Source organism: Doryrhamphus excisus, linkage group LG6 (assembly GCF_037039965.1).
Source record: "Doryrhamphus excisus strain RoL-2023G ecotype Guam linkage group LG6, RoL_Dexc_Guam_v1.1, whole genome shotgun sequence".
In the NCBI taxonomy this organism is placed as follows: domain Eukaryota; kingdom Metazoa; phylum Chordata; class Actinopteri; order Syngnathiformes; family Syngnathidae; genus Doryrhamphus; species Doryrhamphus excisus.
In genome coordinates, this window is record NC_136362.1 from 588,307 (window position 1) to 607,025 (window position 18,719).

The window sequence follows — 18,719 nt, forward strand, 5'->3', positions numbered from 1 at the left end:
TTCAGGAGCCGATTATTGAGAATGGTGTTTACCCACAGTCCTGGAAGATCGCAAAGGTGCTAGGTCGAAAAGGTTTACTTAAACCAGTTAATCCTTGTGTGCACGGTCATCTCCTTGGACTTCTCGGTGTTGAGGATGAAGGAGCAGAAATCTTCTGCCATACTGTACTTGACCACAGAAGGAGGATAAAGGAAGTAGGTTTAACATTTCAGGGAAGGGGCCTACCTTCACCGCCTGAACAGGGACTTGAACCCTGGACCCAGATTAAAAGGCTAATGCTCTACCAACTGAGCTATCCAGGCCTTTGTTGACTGAGGACAACTCACAAGGTAAAATCTTCTGGCATACTGTACTTGACCTTGCAGAGATGAGAGCTTCTTCTCTGGCTCTCAACAAAGGCGGTCGCATCTTTCCCCTCTCCTCCCTATCCCTTATCTTCCCTGCTTTGTTGTCCCCTGTCCATCCTGTCAATGGAGTTTGACTTGATTCTTTGTCACGCAGTCTGAAATTGGCAAACTGAGAAATTCTGATTGAGTGACCAATGCAGTCTGTCCATTTTAATACATTTCGTCTCAACTCATGTTGAAAAAGGAAAGACCCATTTCCGTGAGAGCACAAGACCCCTGGATTGTACCCAAAAATACTTTGCGTTCATCAAAGAGCAAAGCTGGTGTCCTGGTTTGCAATGCCTCGATTGTTACGCCAGAAGGTGCGAGTCACATCCAAAACAAAGGGCATGCTGGAAGCATAGCATGCATTAGTATGGCTTCAACTGAACAGAAGTTGGCAGGGTGTGAGTCTCTGTGGCGCAATCGGTCAGCGCGCTCGGCTGTTAACCGGGAGGCTGGTGGTTCGAGCCCACCCAGGGACGTTCTCTGGATGCATCAGTTTCACTCTTCATTCGTGTTTGCACTCCACTCTTGCACAGCACTTGTGTGGTTCCCAATTGGCAAACTGTGTGACAATGACTTTTCAAAAGCACATTACAGCTTCCATGGTCTAACACATTTGATCAGAAGTTAGGTTGATCAAGTCACAGATGTCAGTTTGTTTCTGCACAGGTCTGGTGAAACACAGAAGCTCTGCTTGAAAATATTAGCTTTTGCAAAAGCGCCAGCCAGGATTATAGATTAAGAGATGACGGAATGCTTTTATGTTAAAAGGAATCAAGTCAAACCCCATCAACTGGTAAGCAGGGGCCCTTAAGAGAAGACACTGTACACTGTTGTGATTTTTTGACAGACATGTCTAGTAAACAGGAGATCCTGGGTTCAAATCCCAGCAGTGCCTTCTCTGTGTTTCAGCAGCTCCTATGCTGTTATTTAAAAGAAATGTTGTTCTTGTTCTGTTGAATAAATACCCATCATTTCTGATGTCATATGTAGTATACATGTCACATGTACTGCAATGCTCCCTACAGAGACAATACCCTTGTGTATTTGGACATTTGCAGGTTTAAGAAAACAAACCACATCAGCCAAATATCTTCTGGACAAAAGAGTGGTCAGACAAGACAAAGTTTGAGCCAGTCACCTGAACATTAGACTTTTGATCTGAGTGTCCGGGATTCAAGTCCCTGTTCAGGTGACCAGTGATAGGGTCTGAGGTCCACTTGCAAACGCCTCCTTTTTGCCCACAAAATACAAGGGCAACAGGACAATCCCTTGGTACTTTATGGAAACGATGTGAGGTGCCTGGCTTTTAACTAGAAGTGGAAAGACTTGTGTAGCCCCTCACACAAACCATGTGTGTTCCTCCCATGGACATTTGCCAGCTGATCCTTGACATCCGCAAAATTTTGGTTCTAGGACAATGGGGTCACCTGCCCCCATTGGTCTTTTCCACGCGGTCACGGTGGCCGAGAGGTTAAGGTGTTGGATTCGAAATCCAATGGGGTTTCCCCGCACAGGTTCGAATCCTGTCTGTGACGCTTTCGTTGGGCATTTGTTGCCGCCATGCTGTTTACCTCGTGGTGGAGTACTGTTGCTTATGAGGGCCGGGGTGTTGTCCTTTCGCGGTCCGCATTCTCTACACTGGTGGTCTGGATTTTGGGTAGAGGATAATGGGGTCCACTGTCCCCATTGATCTGCTTCTTGCAGTCTCGGTGGCCAAAAGGTTTGTTGCCACTTTGCTTTGACATGCTGTTTTCTGTACCTCTCCCTGGTCTTTCAGCGGCCTTGTCGAGGGTGTTTCACAGGTGGGTGGGTGGTGTGATGTTGGATATGGGGGCCAGTGGGTTGTCGCCGTTTTGTTGTTCCTGGAGCACATAAAGAAGAGTGGCCAGTACAGGGGGTTGAACCCGTGACCTTAGCATTAATAGCACCACACGCTGACCAACTGAGCTAACCGGGATAGCGGCAGAGAGCTGCTGGAATGACAAGGCGCTACGAAACGCGTATCGGGCGGAGCCTCTCCAACCCACACGTCGGCTCCAAATCCCACCTCCTGGGGCTCTTCCGGCACCACTCCTCTCTCCCTGCTCCAGCAGCGGAGCGCCGTCTGACGACATCGGGAGTGTCATCCCCATGCAACTGGGAGCCAGTCGCCTTTTGCCAGCGGAGAGGAGTCACCGTCTACGCCTGTGCCTGTACTGTGGGAGTCCTACAAACAATTTCCCGCTGTCCAGTTCGCCCAGCACACCAACGCTCTTCCTCCGCCAGGGATATTCCCCAGCTGCTGGCACTGCCCGCTCCAACCACACCGGCTGCGTCATCCGCTTTGGTGGGCCGACTTCAGACTCCTCAGGTGTCTTGGGATCCGGCTCGAAGGACCAAGTAAATCTCAGGTTCAAACTCCTGTGACACTTGTAAAAACACTTAAATACAGAAATACAGAAGAGACAGACAACAATATTCAAAGTTTCTCGCAGCGAGGCGAATGAAACAACATACCCAGTGACATGCCGCTCCACTCTGAGTATGCCATTCATACTCCTCTCTTTTTATTTTCTTTAGGAGATCCCTAATACATGGTCGTGCAACTCTAAGGGGAGGGGGAAGCAAGCAGTTGCACAAGCTGTACTTGTTGTCTATGTGTGTGTGTGTATGTGAGAATAATTACTTTTTGTGCATGTGTTCTTATCTTGGCACATTTTGCATGATGAAACTTCTTCAAGGTTGCTGCTGGCATTCCCAGGCACCTGCAAGATTAGTAGTGTTGGGAGTAGCTGGTCAGCGTCTTGGAATGCTGCTTCAAAACACTCAAGACTATTGTCTATTGTCTAAGCAAATGGATATAAGGGTGATAACTTAACACTATAATAGTTGAATTTACATTTTATTCTAACAGTCAGCTCTCTCACACATGCAATCAATCAAAGTATAAGGTACAATGTCGGAGATCAAGAACGCTTTTGTTGGGAAGAAAAAGCCATAACATACGGTATCAAACCCACTATCTCCTGCATGTAAAGCAAGCGCTCTGTCCTTTGAGTTCATTCCCGCCGGTGCACAAAAAGGCTGCCACAGTTTCTGCAAAACCAAAACACTAATTAAGACTCATTTGGAGTCAACAAGACCATCCTCAGATTAAAAGTCAGATGCTCTACAAACTGAGCAAGACTTTGGTCACAAGACTTGCAAACGCCTCCTTTTTGCCCTCAGAATAGGGTTAGGACAACAGGACAATCCTTGGTACATTATCCTTGACATCAGCTGTCACAGACATTCGCGTCATTTGGGAACTCATCCTGATCCACGGTTACCACTGATTTGTATTTGAACTCAAATCTGCAAATAAATGAGTAATCATACTCTTACTGTAAAAGGAAGACACAGCCCAAACACTTGATTGCTGCAGGCCAAGTCACTTGGTAGCTCATTTGGCAGCAAAGGACTGTCAGATTGTACAGATTGTCGAGGAATCGAACCACGCAATCTTCCATGTGACAGAAGGAGATACTGGCCACTATACTAACAAGGACTGCTGTTGAGTTGATGTGGTGTTCATTGGCCAAAGCCGAATTCAGAACAGGCCCGTGGCCCATGACCATTTTGATAGTAGCTGGAGACTTCAACCAATGAAATCCATCAATTTACTGTAGCGCTTATTAACGGACTGTATTCCCCACCCGTTATCAGCATGGGGACATTCCAACCCAAGATGAGAACACACTGGACCAGGTACACAGACACAGCTTCACACTGCCCCCACTTTTAGCCACGACTGAAAAAGCAGAACCCCACATTGGAAGCTGAAATAGCTCACTTGGTAGAGCGTTAGACTGAAGTTGTGAAGGTTCCTGGTTCAAGCCTGGGTTTCAAAGATGACATGGATGTAAAGGCTTATTGGCTGGCTGAAAGGACCTTCACTTCGTTCTTCAAAAGGCCAGCCAACCAGAAAAGGTTTGAGGAGGTTACAAGCCAAACCAGAAGAGGACTGCTGGAATTGAACAAACGTGCCCCTCTTTGCTAGGCTATCTTTTACCCTCCTCTGCTGTGTGCTGAATTAAAATTAGTTGAATTAGTTGTATCACTGGTTGAAATGCCACAGCTGGCATTTTCCTGGTCAGGTCCATTATCCACGACTGGAATGACTTGGCAGCAAAGGACTGTCAGATTGTACAACACAGCTGAGCACTTGGAAACGAAAATTGAGAGAGGTCTTGTTCTCGTGGGAAGGGTTTGCTCTACCCGAATCGTAACCCTACTCAAGGTTCAACGTGACATTGTGACATACAAAACAGGAACTCCCTGTCTGGGAATTGTACCCCAGGGGGTGATACTGTCTACTATACAATATATCTGGGGACGTCAACCAATGAAATCCAACCATTTTCTGTACCTTTTCTGTATCCTCATCAACGGACTGTATTCCCCACCCGTTACCAGCATGGGGACATTCCAACCCAAGATGAGAACACACTGGACCAGGTACACAGCAACATACGTGGCACAGACACAGCTTCACACTGCCCCCACTTTTAGCCACGACTGAAAAAGCAGAACGCCAACTTAGAAGCTGAAATACTCACTTGGGAGCGTGTTAGACTGACGTTCTGAAGGTCCCTGATTCAAGGCTGGGTTTCAGCACAATCCCTGTTTATGTTGCGACTTGGCAAACAGTTTGAAAAGGCTTATTGGCTGGCTTCATTCTTCAAAAAGCTGGAGATGAGGTTACAAGACAAACCAGTGACCTCAAGGGCACACGTTGAGTCCACCTGGCCGTGTTCTCCAGACGAGTCTCTTGTAATGTAATAGTGAAGAAACCCAGTCCGTGATTTATTGTTCCAAAGTACCAAACACTAATCTGATCCCAAGTCCCGATTTCTATGCCAAAAAAAGCCTTAGGTCTAACCCTAAACCCAGTCCTAACTGCCTTCTCCAGTCGAGCACCTTATCTTGTTGTGTAGTACTTACCAGAAACTCAAGTCTATCATAAAATTGAGCTCAGTCCCCTTAAAAGATCCATCCTTCAGGTTTCCATAGTGTAGTGGTTATCACGTTTGCCTCACATGCAAAAGGTCACCAGTTCGAAACTGGGTGGAAACATGGCCTTTCAAGTCCTACTTTTACAAAAAAAAATCAAGGTGACAAATGGGAACGAGGATATGTGCTTGATCTCTGAAGGGACTTGAACTCTTGACCCTCAGATTAAAATCTGATGCCCTACGAAGTGAGCCGCCAGGGTTTTTGGTCAGAAGACTTGTTTGTGTGCATTTGGAATGAAATGTTTTCTGCATGTTGAACAATTTTTAACATGAAAGATATCTTTCAGATGTATAAATAAAAAGTGCTGAATCGCCCAATATGGGGTGTTTGCGCTCCACTCTTGCACAGCACTTGCGTGGTTCCCAATTGGCAAACTGTGTGTTAATGACTTTTCAAAAGCACATTACAGCTTCCATGGTCTAACACATTTGATCAGAAGTTAGGTTGATCAAGTCACAGATTTCAGTTTGTTTCTGCACAGGTCTGGTGAAACACAGAAGCTCTGCTTGAAAATATTAGCTTTTGCAAAAGCGCCAGCCAGGATTATAGATTAAGAGATGACGGAATGCTTTTATGTTAAAAGGAATCAAGTCAAACCCCATCAACTGGTAAGCAGGGGCCCTTAAGAGAAGACACTGTACACTGTTGTGCTTTTTTGACAGACATGTCTAGTAAACAGGAGACCCTTGGTTCAAATCCCAGCAGTCCCTTCTCTACACAGACAGTACGGGGGGTTGAACCCGTGACCTTGGCGTTATTAGCACCACACGCTGACCAACTGAGCTAACCGGGATAGCGGCAGAGAGCTGCTGGAATGACAAGGCGCTACGAAACGCGTATCGGGCGGAGCCTCTCCGACCCACACGTCGGCTCCAAATCCCACCTCCTGGGGCTCTTCCGGCACCACTCCTCTCTCCCTGCTCCAGCAGCGGAGCGCCGTCGGACGACATCGGGAGTGTCGTCCCCATGCAACTGGGAGCCAGTCGCCTTTCGCCAGCGGAGAGGGGTCACCGTCTACGCCTGTGGCTGTGCCTGTACTGTGGGAGTCCTACACACAATTTCCCGCTGTCCAGTTCGCCCAGCACGCCAACGCTCTTCCTCCGCCAGGGATATTCCCCAGCTGCTGGCACTGCCCGCTCCAACCACACCGGCTGCATCATCCGCTTTAGTGGGCCGACTTCAGGTGGAAGGTACGATATCCTGGGCGGGGGAAGCTTCTCCTACCACAGCATTAATTGACTCTGGGGCGGACGAGAACTTCATTGATAGCGGACTGGTCAGTTCTCTTAACATTCCTACTGTTGAGCTTGTCCCCCACAAGAATGTCTGCTCGCTAGATGAACATCACCTGGCATGCATTACGCATCAGACGTGCACCATATCCTTGGTGCTGTCGGGAAACCACCACAAGGTCACTCATTTTTTTCTTATGCCCTCTCGCTCAGCTCTGTTAGTACTCGGCCTCCCCTGGCATCCCTTGCGTGTGTTGTGATGTTTTGTCATTCAGCGCCACTTTGCAGAGGCACATCCACTCGACAATTTAATTTGTTCTCCGACAGTGTTTCCCAATGTGGTTCAGTGGTAGAATTCTCGCTTGCCAAGCGGGAGACCCGGGTCCGATTCCTGGCCAATGCAGTATATCTCAGCTTATACCTTTCTTTAGAGCTCATGTTGAAAAAGTACAAAGGCTCTTTTCCTGCGAAAGTGCAGTATTCAGAATGACACCTGAAACGTAACAGACCGGACCACCCGAGAGTTAAGGTGGACAGCACTTAGTGAAACCTGACTGCAGTCATGCTGTTGTAGTCTCTGTCGCGCAATTGCTCAGCACGTTTGGCTGTTAACTGAGAGGTTGGTGGTTCGAGCCCACCCAGGGACTCTCAATTCACACATGTGTTGGACTTTGGACTCCCTCCCTTGTATGAACATTTTTCCCCATTGGCGAACTGTTTTTGTGTTGGTGCCAGATGCACTGCGGGCACTGTGGCTAAGCTGGTCAAAGTGCCTGTCTAGTAAACAGGAGATCCTGGGTTCAAATCCCAGCAGTGCCTGGGTGCTTGGTCAGTGAAACTTTGGCAGCTGATTTCTGAACCATGTACTTCTTTTTGTCACTTGCCCTTCAAGAACAAATTGACGTTGCATCCACAGCTGACGTGATTGTTGTGGATCCCATTACGCCAGAAGGTGCTTGAATCCAAAGAGTATGACATTGTGATGTGTTGCCATTCAGCGCCACTTTGCAGAGGCTCATCCACTTGACAGTTGAATTTTTTTCTCTTACAGTGTGTCCCCACGTGGCATTGGTGGTTCGGTGGTAGAATTCTCACTTGCCAAGCGGGGGCCGCGCGCGTGTTGTTGACATTTGCTGCCAGCCAATCAGGATGCGACACAGACGTCAGACAAGCAAAGAGACTCGCCTGCCACACGGGCATGATTACCATTACCATTACCATCTATCAGGGATGGCAACTGAATTAGGAATCAATGCCAGAAACCTGCCACAGGATTTCAGATAATGTTTTGATGCAGACTGGTCATGATGCCTCTGATTAATTAAATTAATTAATCAATTAAAATTAATTAAACCATTACCTGTGAGAGGTAAGTTACACCATTGCACTAAACATTGATAGAATAGTTAGTAATGGAGTTAGTAGTGAATAACTAACAATGCTTGTGGGGATTTTTTTTGGTTTTGGACATCTTTCAGATAAATAAGCATGCAAACTGACCCGGGAACATCATGGCTGTTCCTGACAAATGAACATAACGGGAGGGTTAAGATGACTACACTTCCAAAGTTCTCAGCTATGACTGAACCTCTCGCTCCTTTTTTCCCTGAGAAACTAGCTTGGCTGTGGAATTGATCAAACATCAAGAAGTCCACATCAATTAAAAAAAAATTAAAAAGTGATATCTTGGCCGAAAAAGGCCCGGTTAGCTCAGTTGGGAGAGCATGAGACTCTTAATCTCAGGGTCGTGGGTCCGAGCCCCACATTCAGCTCTTTTGGTGATACAGACCTGGTAGACCCAAATGAGTAGTGAGGGTGTGCTGGGAACGTCTGGCAGAGTCTCCCGTTCGTCGAGTCTTCAACTCTCACCTCTGGCAGAGCTTCACCTGCATCCTGGGGGAGGACCGGGATATTGAGTCCGAATGGGTCATATTCCGTGCCTCCATTGCTGAGGTGGCTAACCGGAGCTGCGGCCGCAAGGCCGTCGGTGCCAGTCGTGGCGGCAGGCCCCGAACCCGATGGTGGACACCAGAAGTCAGGGCCGCCGTCAAGCTGAAGAAGGAGTCCTATCCAGCATTGATGGCTTGTGGGACTCCGGAAGCAGCTGACAGGTACTGTCAGGCCAAATGGTTCGCGGCTTCTGCGGTTGTCCAGGCAAAAACTCGGGTGTGGGAGGAATTCGGTGAGGCCATGGAGCACGACTTTCGGTCGGCCTCGAAGGGGCTCTGGCAAACCGTCCGGCGCCTCCAAAAAGGGATGCAGAGCCCAGTCCACACTGTTTACAGTGGAGACGGGGCCTGCTGACCTCGACTGGGGATTTGTTTTGGTGAAGTAGGTGCAGACACATCTATTAAAAAATGAAAATACAAAATATACAGAATGCAGTATAAATATATGTACGCAGTCTGTTTTTTGTCCCCACATCATGCCATGTGTCTATTTGCCTTAAGACATGAGTAAATTAGCTTAAATGCTAACATGCTAATGGTCATCATGTTAGCACCAAGCAAGAGAGTCCTTTTTCAGTCGGGTCTAAAAGTGGGGGCAATGTGAAGCTGTGTCTGTGCCATCTACTATGTTGCTGTGTCCCTCGTCCAGTGTGTTCCCATCTTGGGTTGGAATGTCCCCATGCTGGTAACGGGTACAGTCCGTTGATGAGGATAAGCGGGATGGATTTCAGTGGTTAAAGTCTCCAGCTACCATGAAAACGGTCATGGGCCACGAGCCTGTTCTGAATTCCCCTTTGGCCAATCAACACCACATCAACTCAGCAGCAATCCTCGTTGGTATAGTGGACAGTATCTCCGCCTGTCACGTGGAAGACCGGGGTTCGATTCCCCGATGGGGAGTTCCTCTTTTGTATGTCACAATGTCACTTTGCGGTTGCAACAACCAGTCCGGTTAAACAAACCCTTCTCATTAGAACAAAACCTCTCTTAATCTTCTTCTCAAGGTGTTCAGGTGTCTTGTACAATCTGACAGTCTTTTGCTGCCAAATCATTTACAGTCGTGGGTAATGGAGTTGACCAGGAAAATGCCAGCTGTGGGATTTCAACCAGAGCCTCCTGAGCGTAAGGAACCTTAATCTGGCGCCTTCGATCATTCACCCACCCAACCTAAAACGGTGCCCTGATCCCTGGTGCCCTGGTGCCCAGAAGTGGGATTTGTGAGGTTCATTGACAACAGAGGACACTCAAAAGGAGCCGCACAAAGCAGGGTACTTGTACGGATGTCGGCAGCAGAGTGGCGCAGCGGTAGTGTGCTGGGCCCATAACCCAGAGGTCGATGGATCGAAACCATCCTCTGCTATGGCTGTGCTCTTTACGAGTCCTTTGAAGAGCTTGCATTGTATTGTCTTTGTTACTTAGATTTCATGCTTCCTTTACTGCTGTTCTCGACGCATTTATTGCTCTTGAGTGCATTCACACGCCTTTGCGGGACAACAGAATCGGTGACAAAGGACAGCCTTAGCGGAGGCCAACGTTTACCGGAAACAAGCTCGACTTACTACTGACAATGCGAACCAGACTCCTGCCCCGTTTGTACAAGGACCAGATAGCACGAAGTAGCGCGCCACCAATCCCCCCAAAGTACGCCACGATGGACACAACCCCTTGGGGGTTGTGGGCCTTCTTATTTTTCTGAATCCCAGCCACGAGACAACCAGGGACTGCATCATGGCTGCACTCTGAAAGTCTCTGCCTTTCCAGACCAAAATAGTTGTGAGACTGGACCTTCTCTGCCAATCCTGCATCCGCAGGGGAATTAGCTCAAATGGTAGAGCGCTCGCTTAGCATGTGAGAGGTAGCGGGATCAATACCCGCATTCCCCATAAACTCCTTTGGTTTTTGTGATTAGAAACACCGAAGTTGTTGCTATTGTGAGCCATTCATGTACTCTTAGACTATTCTTAAACCAAAGGAGTGCATCAGGGGGCATCCGGATTTGAACCAGAGACCTCTTGATCTGCAGTCAAATGCTCCACTGAGCTATACCCCCTCAAACAAACATGGTTATACGATGGGAACTAAGTTCTGCATATGCACTAAACCAGCACACATCCTCATGGTGACTGGGAGAATTGAACCAACAAAGGTTGACTTCTTGATGGGTCAGCTTGGTCCAAAAGGTGTACTTAAACAAGTCATTCCTTGTGTGCTAGTTTGAGCCCCACATTTGGCGGTTCAGCACTTTTGGTGATGGTGATGGAAAATTGTGCAACATGCAGAAAACATTTCATTTGAAGTCCACAAAAACAAATCCCATTTTTGTATGACCACAAATGGTAGAGCGCTCGCTTCGCATGTGAGATGAAGTGGAATCAATGCCTGCATTCTCCAAATGGTATATTATGCCTTTTTCCTGCTAAAAAAAGCTCTCCAACATCGTACCTGATGCTTTATTTGCATTCTAATGATGTTTCCTAAAAACACAGGTGGTGTCAAAACCTGCAGGACCTTTGTTGACATGGTCTTGTTGACTCCGAACATCTGAATGAGTGTTTTGGTGTTGCAGAAACTGTGGTAGCCTAGTTAGAACCCAACCTTAAACTACAGGTTCTTTTGTTGAATGGCTAGTGGCGCAGTGGATGACGTAATCATACAGTGGTCCGTACTCATGATTGTGTCCGCACCAAACCCGGGTCATGGCAGGTGTTTTTCTTTTTCAGTCGGGGCCAGAAGTGGGGGAGGGGTGAAGCTGTGTCTGTGGCACGTACTGTCGTTGTCGCCGACTCTGGGCGACGAGTCCGCCTACAGGTGGGAGGTTGACCATCTGGCGACTCTATCTCCAGTCAAAACCTATCCAAATGTCAATTCCCCGACCGGGAATCGAACCCGGCCACGGCGGTGAAAGCGCCGAATCCTAGCCACTAGACCACCAGGGACTGTGTCATGGCTGCACTCAGAAAGGCAGAGACTGTGTCGCTTTGACGTACTCCAGCAAAGGAACCAAAATAGTTCTGAGACTGGACCTTCTCTGCCAATGCTGCAACAGCGGGGGAATTAGCTCAAATGGTAGAGTGCTCGCTTAGCATGCAAGAAGTAGCGGAATCGATACCCGCATTCTCCAAGAAATCCTTGTCCGGAATCTTCTTTTTTGTCAAAGAGATGACGGAATTGAGTCCAGGAACTATCCATCAGCGTCAGACAAATTCCCCAAACCTAATCCTGGCCGTGTTCTCTAGACTAGTCTCTTGTCATGGAATAGTGAAGAAACACAGTCCGTGATTTATTGTTCCCAAGTACCAAACACTAATCTGAGCCCCAATACTGATTTCTATGCCAAAGACAGCCGTAGGCCTAACCCTAAACCCAGTCCAGCACCTTATCTTGTTGTGTAGTACTTACCAGAAACTCAAGTCTATCATTTATTGACATGTTTTATTCGTATTTCTGTCGTCAGTCGCTTCAGGATGACAGTAGTTCACAGATCGTGCTTCAAGATGACCCCAGCCATTTGACCAAGGACCAAGACAAATCCTATCTCCAGTCAAAACCTATCCAAATGTCAATTCCGTGACCGGGAATCGTAACCGGGCCGCGGCGGTGAGAGCACCAAGTCCTAGCCAGTAGACCACCAGGGACAGCATCATGGCTGCACTCTGAAAGGCAGAGACTGTGTCGCTTTGACGTACTCCAGCAAAGGAACCAAAATAGTTTTGAGACTGGACCTTCTCTGCCAACGCTGCATCAGCAGGGGAATTAGCTCAAATGGTAGAGCACTCGCTTAGCATGTGAGAGGTATCAATGAGGGATCAATGTCCGCATTCTCCATAAACTCCTTTATTTTTTGTGATTAAATGTTCCCAAGTAGCGAACATTAATCCGGGCCCCAATCCCGATATCTAGGCCAAATACAGCCATAGGTATCACTCTAATCCCAGTCCTAACTTAAACCCAGCCCTAACCTAAACCCAGTCCTAACCGCATTCTCCTGTGTAGCACCTTGTCTTGTCTTGTTGTGGGATCAATATCCGCAGTCTCCTAGGAGTTCTTTGCCTTTTGTAGAAGAGATGTTGGGATTGGATCACCCCTTAGCATCCGACAAATACTCCAAACCAGGGGAATTACCTCAAATGGTAAAGTGCTTGTTTAGCATGCGAGAAGTAGCAAAATCGATAGGCGATCCTTTGTATTTTGTAAAAGAGATGTTGGGATCGGAAATGAGTCCAGGATCTATCCCTCAGCGTCAGACAAATACCCCAAACCTAATCCTGGCCGCGTTCTCTAGACCAGTCTCTTGTCATGTAATACTGAAGAAACCGAGTGTGAGTTATTACTGTGAGTTATTGTTCCCAAATAGCACTTCAAGATGACCCCAACCATTCCACCGAGGCCCAAGACAAATCCTATGTCCAGTCAAAACCTACCCAAATGTCCAAAGGTGAGAGCACCGAATCCTAGCCACTAGACCACCAGGGACTGCTTTAGGTCTGCACTCAGAAAGGCAGAGATTGTGTGGCTTCTCTTTGGCCTTCTCGGTGTTGAGGATGAGGGAGCAGAAGTCTTCTGGCATTCTGGACTTGACCACAGGAGGAGGTTAAAGGAGGTTGGTTGCACATTGAAGGGAAGGGCCCTTCTTCTCACCACCGGAACAGGGACTGAAACCTGAACCTTCAGATTAAAAGGCTGATGCTCTACCAACTGAGCTATCCAGGCCATTGATAAATGGGGACAACTCAATGAAGACAAAATGAAGACAAAATCTTCTGGCATACTGTACTTGTCCTTGCAGAGATGAAGAAGTCCCGGTCCCAAAATGTCCACCTCCAAGATGGACTGAGGTCTTAAACTGCCCACATGGACAAGCCAAATATCTTATGGACAAAAAGAGTTAATGGTCAGACAAGACAAAGGTTGAGCCGGTCACCTGAATATTAAACTTTTGATCTGAGTGTCCGGGATTCAAGTCCCTTTTCAAGTGACCACGTCTGAGGTCCACTTACAAACGCCTCCTTTTGCCCTCAACAGGACAATCCCTTGGTAGTTTATTGAAACTACATGAGTAGCCTGGCTTTTAACTGGAACTAGAAAGACTTGAGGCCCCGCACTGTCAGAAGTGGGATTAGAACCCACATCTCATTAGAGACTGCAACCTGAATGCAGCGCCTTCGACTGCTCGGCCATCCTGCCCCTCCAGGTCTCACTCCTTTCATTCCAAATACACAAAAACAAGTCTTTTGACCAAAGGCCTGGGGGCTTACTTCGTAGGGCATCAGACTTTTAATCTGAGGGTCAAGAGTTCAAGTCCCTTCAGAGATCAAGCACATATACTTGTTCCTATTTGTCACCTTGACTTTTTTGTAAAAGAAGGATTTGAAAGGCCATGTTTCCACCCAGTTTCAAACTGGGGACCTTTTGTGTGTGAGGCAAACGTGATAACCACTACACTATGGAAACCTGAAGGATGGGGCTTTGAAGGGGACTGAGCTCAATTTTATTCCACACCTTAAAAATGTTACAAAAACAGGATTTTATTTTTCATTTAAAGAATATAGCCAGAGTCTGCCCGTTCCTCTCTCAGGCAAATAGAGAGATGCTGATGCATGCTTTTATTTCCAGTCGTATTGACTATTGCAATGCCCTGCTTTCTGGTCTTCCTAAAAGAAATATCACAAGTCTGCAACTTTTACAGAACAACTTTTGCTGCACGTGTGCTGGCGAGGACCAGAAGGCAGGCGCATATTACACCGCTTCTAAAATCACTGCATTGGCTCCCTGTATGTTTCAGGATCCATTTGAAGGTTCTCTTAATGGTTTTTTAAATGTCTTGAGGGTTGTGGGCCTTCTTATTTTTCTTAATGGTATATATCTTTCTTTCTTATCTCTTAAAGGTTTTTAAATTCTTATGGGTTGTGGGCCTTATCTTTCTGAATTTCTTTTACGTTATGAACCCTCGCGCTCCCTCAGGTCCTCCAACACCGGCCTGTTATGTATTCCCAGCCCTTCAGTCATCCGGGAAATATGGATTGTGTGTCCAAACTGGGGACCGATGCTCGTGTACACACCTTCAGACATCAAGCACATATCCTTGTTCCGATTTGTCATCTTGATTTTTTTGTAAAAGGAGGACTTGAAAGGCCATGTTTCCACCCAGTTTTGAACTGGGGACCTTTTGCGTGTGAGGCAAACGTGATAACCACTACACTATGGAAACCTGAAGGAGTCCAAAGTGGGGGCAGATTGACAATTGTCCAAATTGACAAATATTTCTCCTTCGGTAGGGAAAATTGTTCCTGAAATAATGGGCTTTTCTTCAACAAAACAAGACATCACAATCGCGGCTTGAAAGAAACACCTTAGCCACCCTTGGGCTCACCTTGATGTCTCGTTGGACTCAACTTGTGCCCTTGGAGTCAATGGTTTGGCTTGTAACCTCCTATTGTCTGGGTGCATATAAGTGCGAGCATAGAAGTGTTTCAAATGTACTTCTTCCCTGAGATCATATTTCTCCTCTCTTGTAGAGAAGTATTGGATGACAATTTTAGCTAATTGCTTATTTTTAGCCTTATGCATTATTTTAGCTTTTTGAAGATGAACTATATCAGCAAGTTGAAGTATTTGTGATTTTACAAATAGGATTTGTCTTGGTCCTTGGTCGAACTGCATTAAAAGTGGGCAATAATGCACTCGACATTGTTCTATAGTATAGAACAATGTCGAGCAGCTTAAATCAATCTTTGCTTAAGGATTTCAATACCAAAAAAGAACACGGCGAACGGCTGCTTCCAGTCAACTTTATTTTTCACACTTCCACCACCAGAGCACAGCACACACACCGATTCCGGCACTTCCTGGTTCACAGGTCATGCTCAACCCGCCCCACATAGCTGGCCAAACACATGCCTGCAACAGAAGAACCAACTGCGTTCGTGGTTTTCTGAGGGTGGCTAAGGTGTTCATTTTATAGCTTACTTTTAAACCTTTCAAGCCGCGATTGTGATGTGTTGCTTTGTTGAAGAAAAGCCCATTATTTCTGGAACAATTTTCCCTACAAAGGATACATCTTTGTCTATTTGGACGATTGTCAATCTGCCCCCACTTTGGACACATCGTCATGTTTCATTGTTTGGCAACTGCTTTGTGACTTCGCCAGTCCCCTTAAGAGCCCCTTCCTTCAGGTTTCCATAGTGTAGTGGTTATCACGTTTGCCTCACACGCAAAAGGTCCCCAGTTCAAAACTGGGTGGAAACATGGCCTTTCAAGTCCTTTTTATGCTCTAGATATCATTTTTTGTTCTGTTTTTTATTGATGTGGCCATCCTGATGTTTGATCAATTCCACAACTGACCTAGTTTCTCAGGGGACAGAAGGAGCAAAACCTGGAGGGTCAGGATGGCCGAGCGGTCGAAGGCGCTGCATTCAGGTTGCAGCGTGGGTTCAAATCCCACTTCTGACAGCTTCTTGCATCGTGAAGTGGTGTCACCCAGTAAACCAGGGGTGCTTTTCAACATGACCGCAGAAAAGTGGACAAAGCAGACCTATTGCATCCTGGGGTCTTGCGTTTCTTCGGAAAACACTCTTTGTACTTCAACATGACCTCGGATGAAAAGTATGAAAACCACAGTCATGGAAATACCAGAAAAGGACTGCAGGAATTGAACAAACAAGCCCCTCTTTGCTAGGCTTGTAATTTGACCAACTATCTTTTCCCCTCCTCTGCTGAGTGTCCACTGAATGTAGGTGGCTGTTCTCGCGGGGACATCAATTAGTTAAATTTGTTGTATCACTGGTTGAAATCCCACAGCTGGTATTTTCCTGGTCAAGTCCATTATCCATGACTGGAATGACTTGGCAGCAAAGGACTGTCAGATTGTACAACACAGCTGAGCACTTGGAGAAAAAGATTGAGAGAGGTCTTGTTCTACTGAGACGGGTTTGCTCTACCCGAATCGAATCGAATAGAATTGATACCCGCATTCTCCAAGGAATCCTTTTCCGAAATCCGTTTTTTGTCAAAGAAATGACAGAATTGATTCCAGGATCTATCCATCAGCATCAGACAAATACCTTAAACCTAATCCTGGCCGTGTTCTCTAGACCAGTCTCTTGTCATGTAATAGTGAAGAAACCCAGTCCATGATTTATTGTTCCCATGTACCAAACACTAATCTGAGCCCCAATACCGATTTCTATGCCAAATACAGCCTTAGGCCTAACCCTAAACCCAGTCCTAACTGCCTTCTCCAGTCCAGCACCTTATCTTGTTGTGTAGTACTTACCAGAAACTCAAGTCCATCATTTATTGGTGTTTTATTCAGTCGCTTCAGGATGACAGCAGTTCACAGAAAGCGCTTCAAGATTACCCGAACTGTTCGACCAAGGACCAACCCAAATCCGCCACTAGACAACCAGGGACTGCATCGTGGCTGCAGTCTGAAAGGCAGAGACTGTGTCGCTTTGACGTACTCCAGCAAAGGAACCAAAATAGTTATGAGACTGGACCTTCTCTGCCAATGCTGCATCAGCAGGCGATTTAGCTCAAATGGTAGAGCGCTTGCTTAGCATGTGAGAGGTTGTGTGGTCATGCCCGCATTCTCAAAAATCTCTTTTGTTTTTTGTGATTAAATGTTCCCAAGTATCGAACACTAATCCGGGTCCCAATCCCGATATCGAGGCCAAATACAGCCATAGGTATCACCCTAAACCCAGTCCTAATTGCATTCTCCTGTCTAGCACCTTGTCTTGTCTTGTTGTGGGATAAATGCCCGCAATCTCCTAGGAGTTCTTTGCCTTTTGTAGAAGAGATGTTGGGATCGGAAATGAATCCAGGATCGATCCGCGTGGGGAGACCTGGGTCCGATTCCCGGCCAATGCAACAGGGCTGTTTTCATACCTTTCATCGTGAAAAAAGTGCCAAGACCGTTTTCAGGACCAACTGATGACCTCTGAATTCGATCAGAAACGTCACACCTCTCCACCTGAGACTTTCCACCTCAGACGCTCCACCACAAGACTTGATTATCTAATCCAAATCCTTTTCATAGTGGCATTCTCAGCCACAGCGTGTTAGAATCCGCAACCTCAATGAGACGTCGTTGAACGCCCGGCTGTACTCACTCGCCCCAACACAACAAGACCTTCGATAGCTCAGTTGGAAGCGAGGAGGACTGTGGTGGTTCAAGCTGGCATCCTTAGGTCGCTGGTTCAAGTCCATCTCAAAAGACAAGCCGTTTGCTTATGTTATGTCTGCCAGGAAAGAATGGCAATACCGTCTTGTCTGAAGGACCTCCGCTTCCCTGTCGATGGAGTTGGACTTGAGTCTTTGTCACGCAGTCTGAAATTGGCAAACCGAGAAATTCTGAATGAGTGGCCAATTAATTTTGTCTGTTTGAATACATTTCATCTCAACTCCTGTTGGAAAAGGACAGCCATTTCCATGAGAGCACAGGACCCCTGGATTGTACCCCAAAATACTTTGCGCTCATCAAAGAGTAAAGTTGGTGTCCTGGTTTGCAATGCCTCCATTGTTATGCCAGAAGATGCCAGTCATCCAAAACAAAGGGTTCCATGGTGTAATGGTTAGCACTCTGGACTCTGAATCCAGTGATCCAAGTTCAAGTCTTGGAGGAACCTACGTGACTTGCAGCAATCAAGTGTTTGGACTGTGTCTTCCTTTAACAGTAAAAGAATGATGACTTACTGACTTACTCTGAGGTCCCCAAACGACGCTGATGTCAAGGATCAGCTGATCAGAAGATACTTGGTTTGTGTGCGGGGCCACAAGTCTTTCCAGTTCAAGTTAAAAGCCAGGCTCCTCATGTAGTTTCCATAAAGTACCAAGGGATTGTCCTGTTGCCCTCGTATTTTGGACCTCAGACCTGGTTATCTGAACGTGGACTTGAATCCCGGACACTCAGATCAAAAGTTTCATGTTCAGATGACAGATTCAACCTTTGTCTTGTCTGACCATGAACTCTTTTTGTCCAAAAGATATTTGGCTTGTCCATGTGGGCAGTTTAAGACCTCTGTCCATCTTGGAGGTGGACATTTCGGGACTGGGGCTTCTTCATCTCTGCAAGGACAAGTACAGTATGCCAGAAGATTTTGTCTTCATTG

At 46.8% G+C, this 18,719-nt stretch overlaps 10 non-coding genes across 10 annotated transcripts; 7 read left to right on the forward strand and 3 right to left on the reverse strand.

The window, feature by feature from the left end:
* Positions 1 to 797: 797 nt before the first annotated feature.
* Positions 798 to 871, forward strand: trnan-guu (transfer RNA asparagine (anticodon GUU)). Its single transcript has one exon. It is a non-coding gene; the product is annotated as a tRNA-Asn (tRNA).
* A 977-nt stretch (positions 872 to 1,848) lies between these two features.
* trnas-cga (transfer RNA serine (anticodon CGA)) lies at positions 1,849 to 1,930 on the forward strand. Its single transcript has one exon. It is a non-coding gene; the product is annotated as a tRNA-Ser (tRNA).
* Positions 1,931 to 5,416: 3,486 nt separating this feature from the next.
* trnav-cac (transfer RNA valine (anticodon CAC)) lies at positions 5,417 to 5,489 on the forward strand. The gene has a single exon. It is a non-coding gene; the product is annotated as a tRNA-Val (tRNA).
* A 1,917-nt stretch (positions 5,490 to 7,406) lies between these two features.
* On the forward strand, positions 7,407 to 7,480 carry trnat-agu (transfer RNA threonine (anticodon AGU)). Its single transcript has one exon. It is a non-coding gene; the product is annotated as a tRNA-Thr (tRNA).
* Positions 7,481 to 9,438: 1,958 nt separating this feature from the next.
* trnad-guc (transfer RNA aspartic acid (anticodon GUC)) lies at positions 9,439 to 9,510 on the forward strand. The gene has a single exon. It is a non-coding gene; the product is annotated as a tRNA-Asp (tRNA).
* A 910-nt stretch (positions 9,511 to 10,420) lies between these two features.
* Positions 10,421 to 10,493, forward strand: trnaa-agc (transfer RNA alanine (anticodon AGC)). Its single transcript has one exon. It is a non-coding gene; the product is annotated as a tRNA-Ala (tRNA).
* A 982-nt stretch (positions 10,494 to 11,475) lies between these two features.
* On the reverse strand, positions 11,476 to 11,546 carry trnae-uuc (transfer RNA glutamic acid (anticodon UUC)). Its single transcript has one exon. It is a non-coding gene; the product is annotated as a tRNA-Glu (tRNA).
* Positions 11,547 to 13,988: 2,442 nt separating this feature from the next.
* trnav-cac (transfer RNA valine (anticodon CAC)) lies at positions 13,989 to 14,061 on the reverse strand. The gene has a single exon. It is a non-coding gene; the product is annotated as a tRNA-Val (tRNA).
* A 684-nt stretch (positions 14,062 to 14,745) lies between these two features.
* On the reverse strand, positions 14,746 to 14,818 carry trnav-cac (transfer RNA valine (anticodon CAC)). The gene has a single exon. It is a non-coding gene; the product is annotated as a tRNA-Val (tRNA).
* A 964-nt stretch (positions 14,819 to 15,782) lies between these two features.
* On the forward strand, positions 15,783 to 15,855 carry trnav-cac (transfer RNA valine (anticodon CAC)). The gene has a single exon. It is a non-coding gene; the product is annotated as a tRNA-Val (tRNA).
* Positions 15,856 to 18,719: the final 2,864 nt, after the last annotated feature.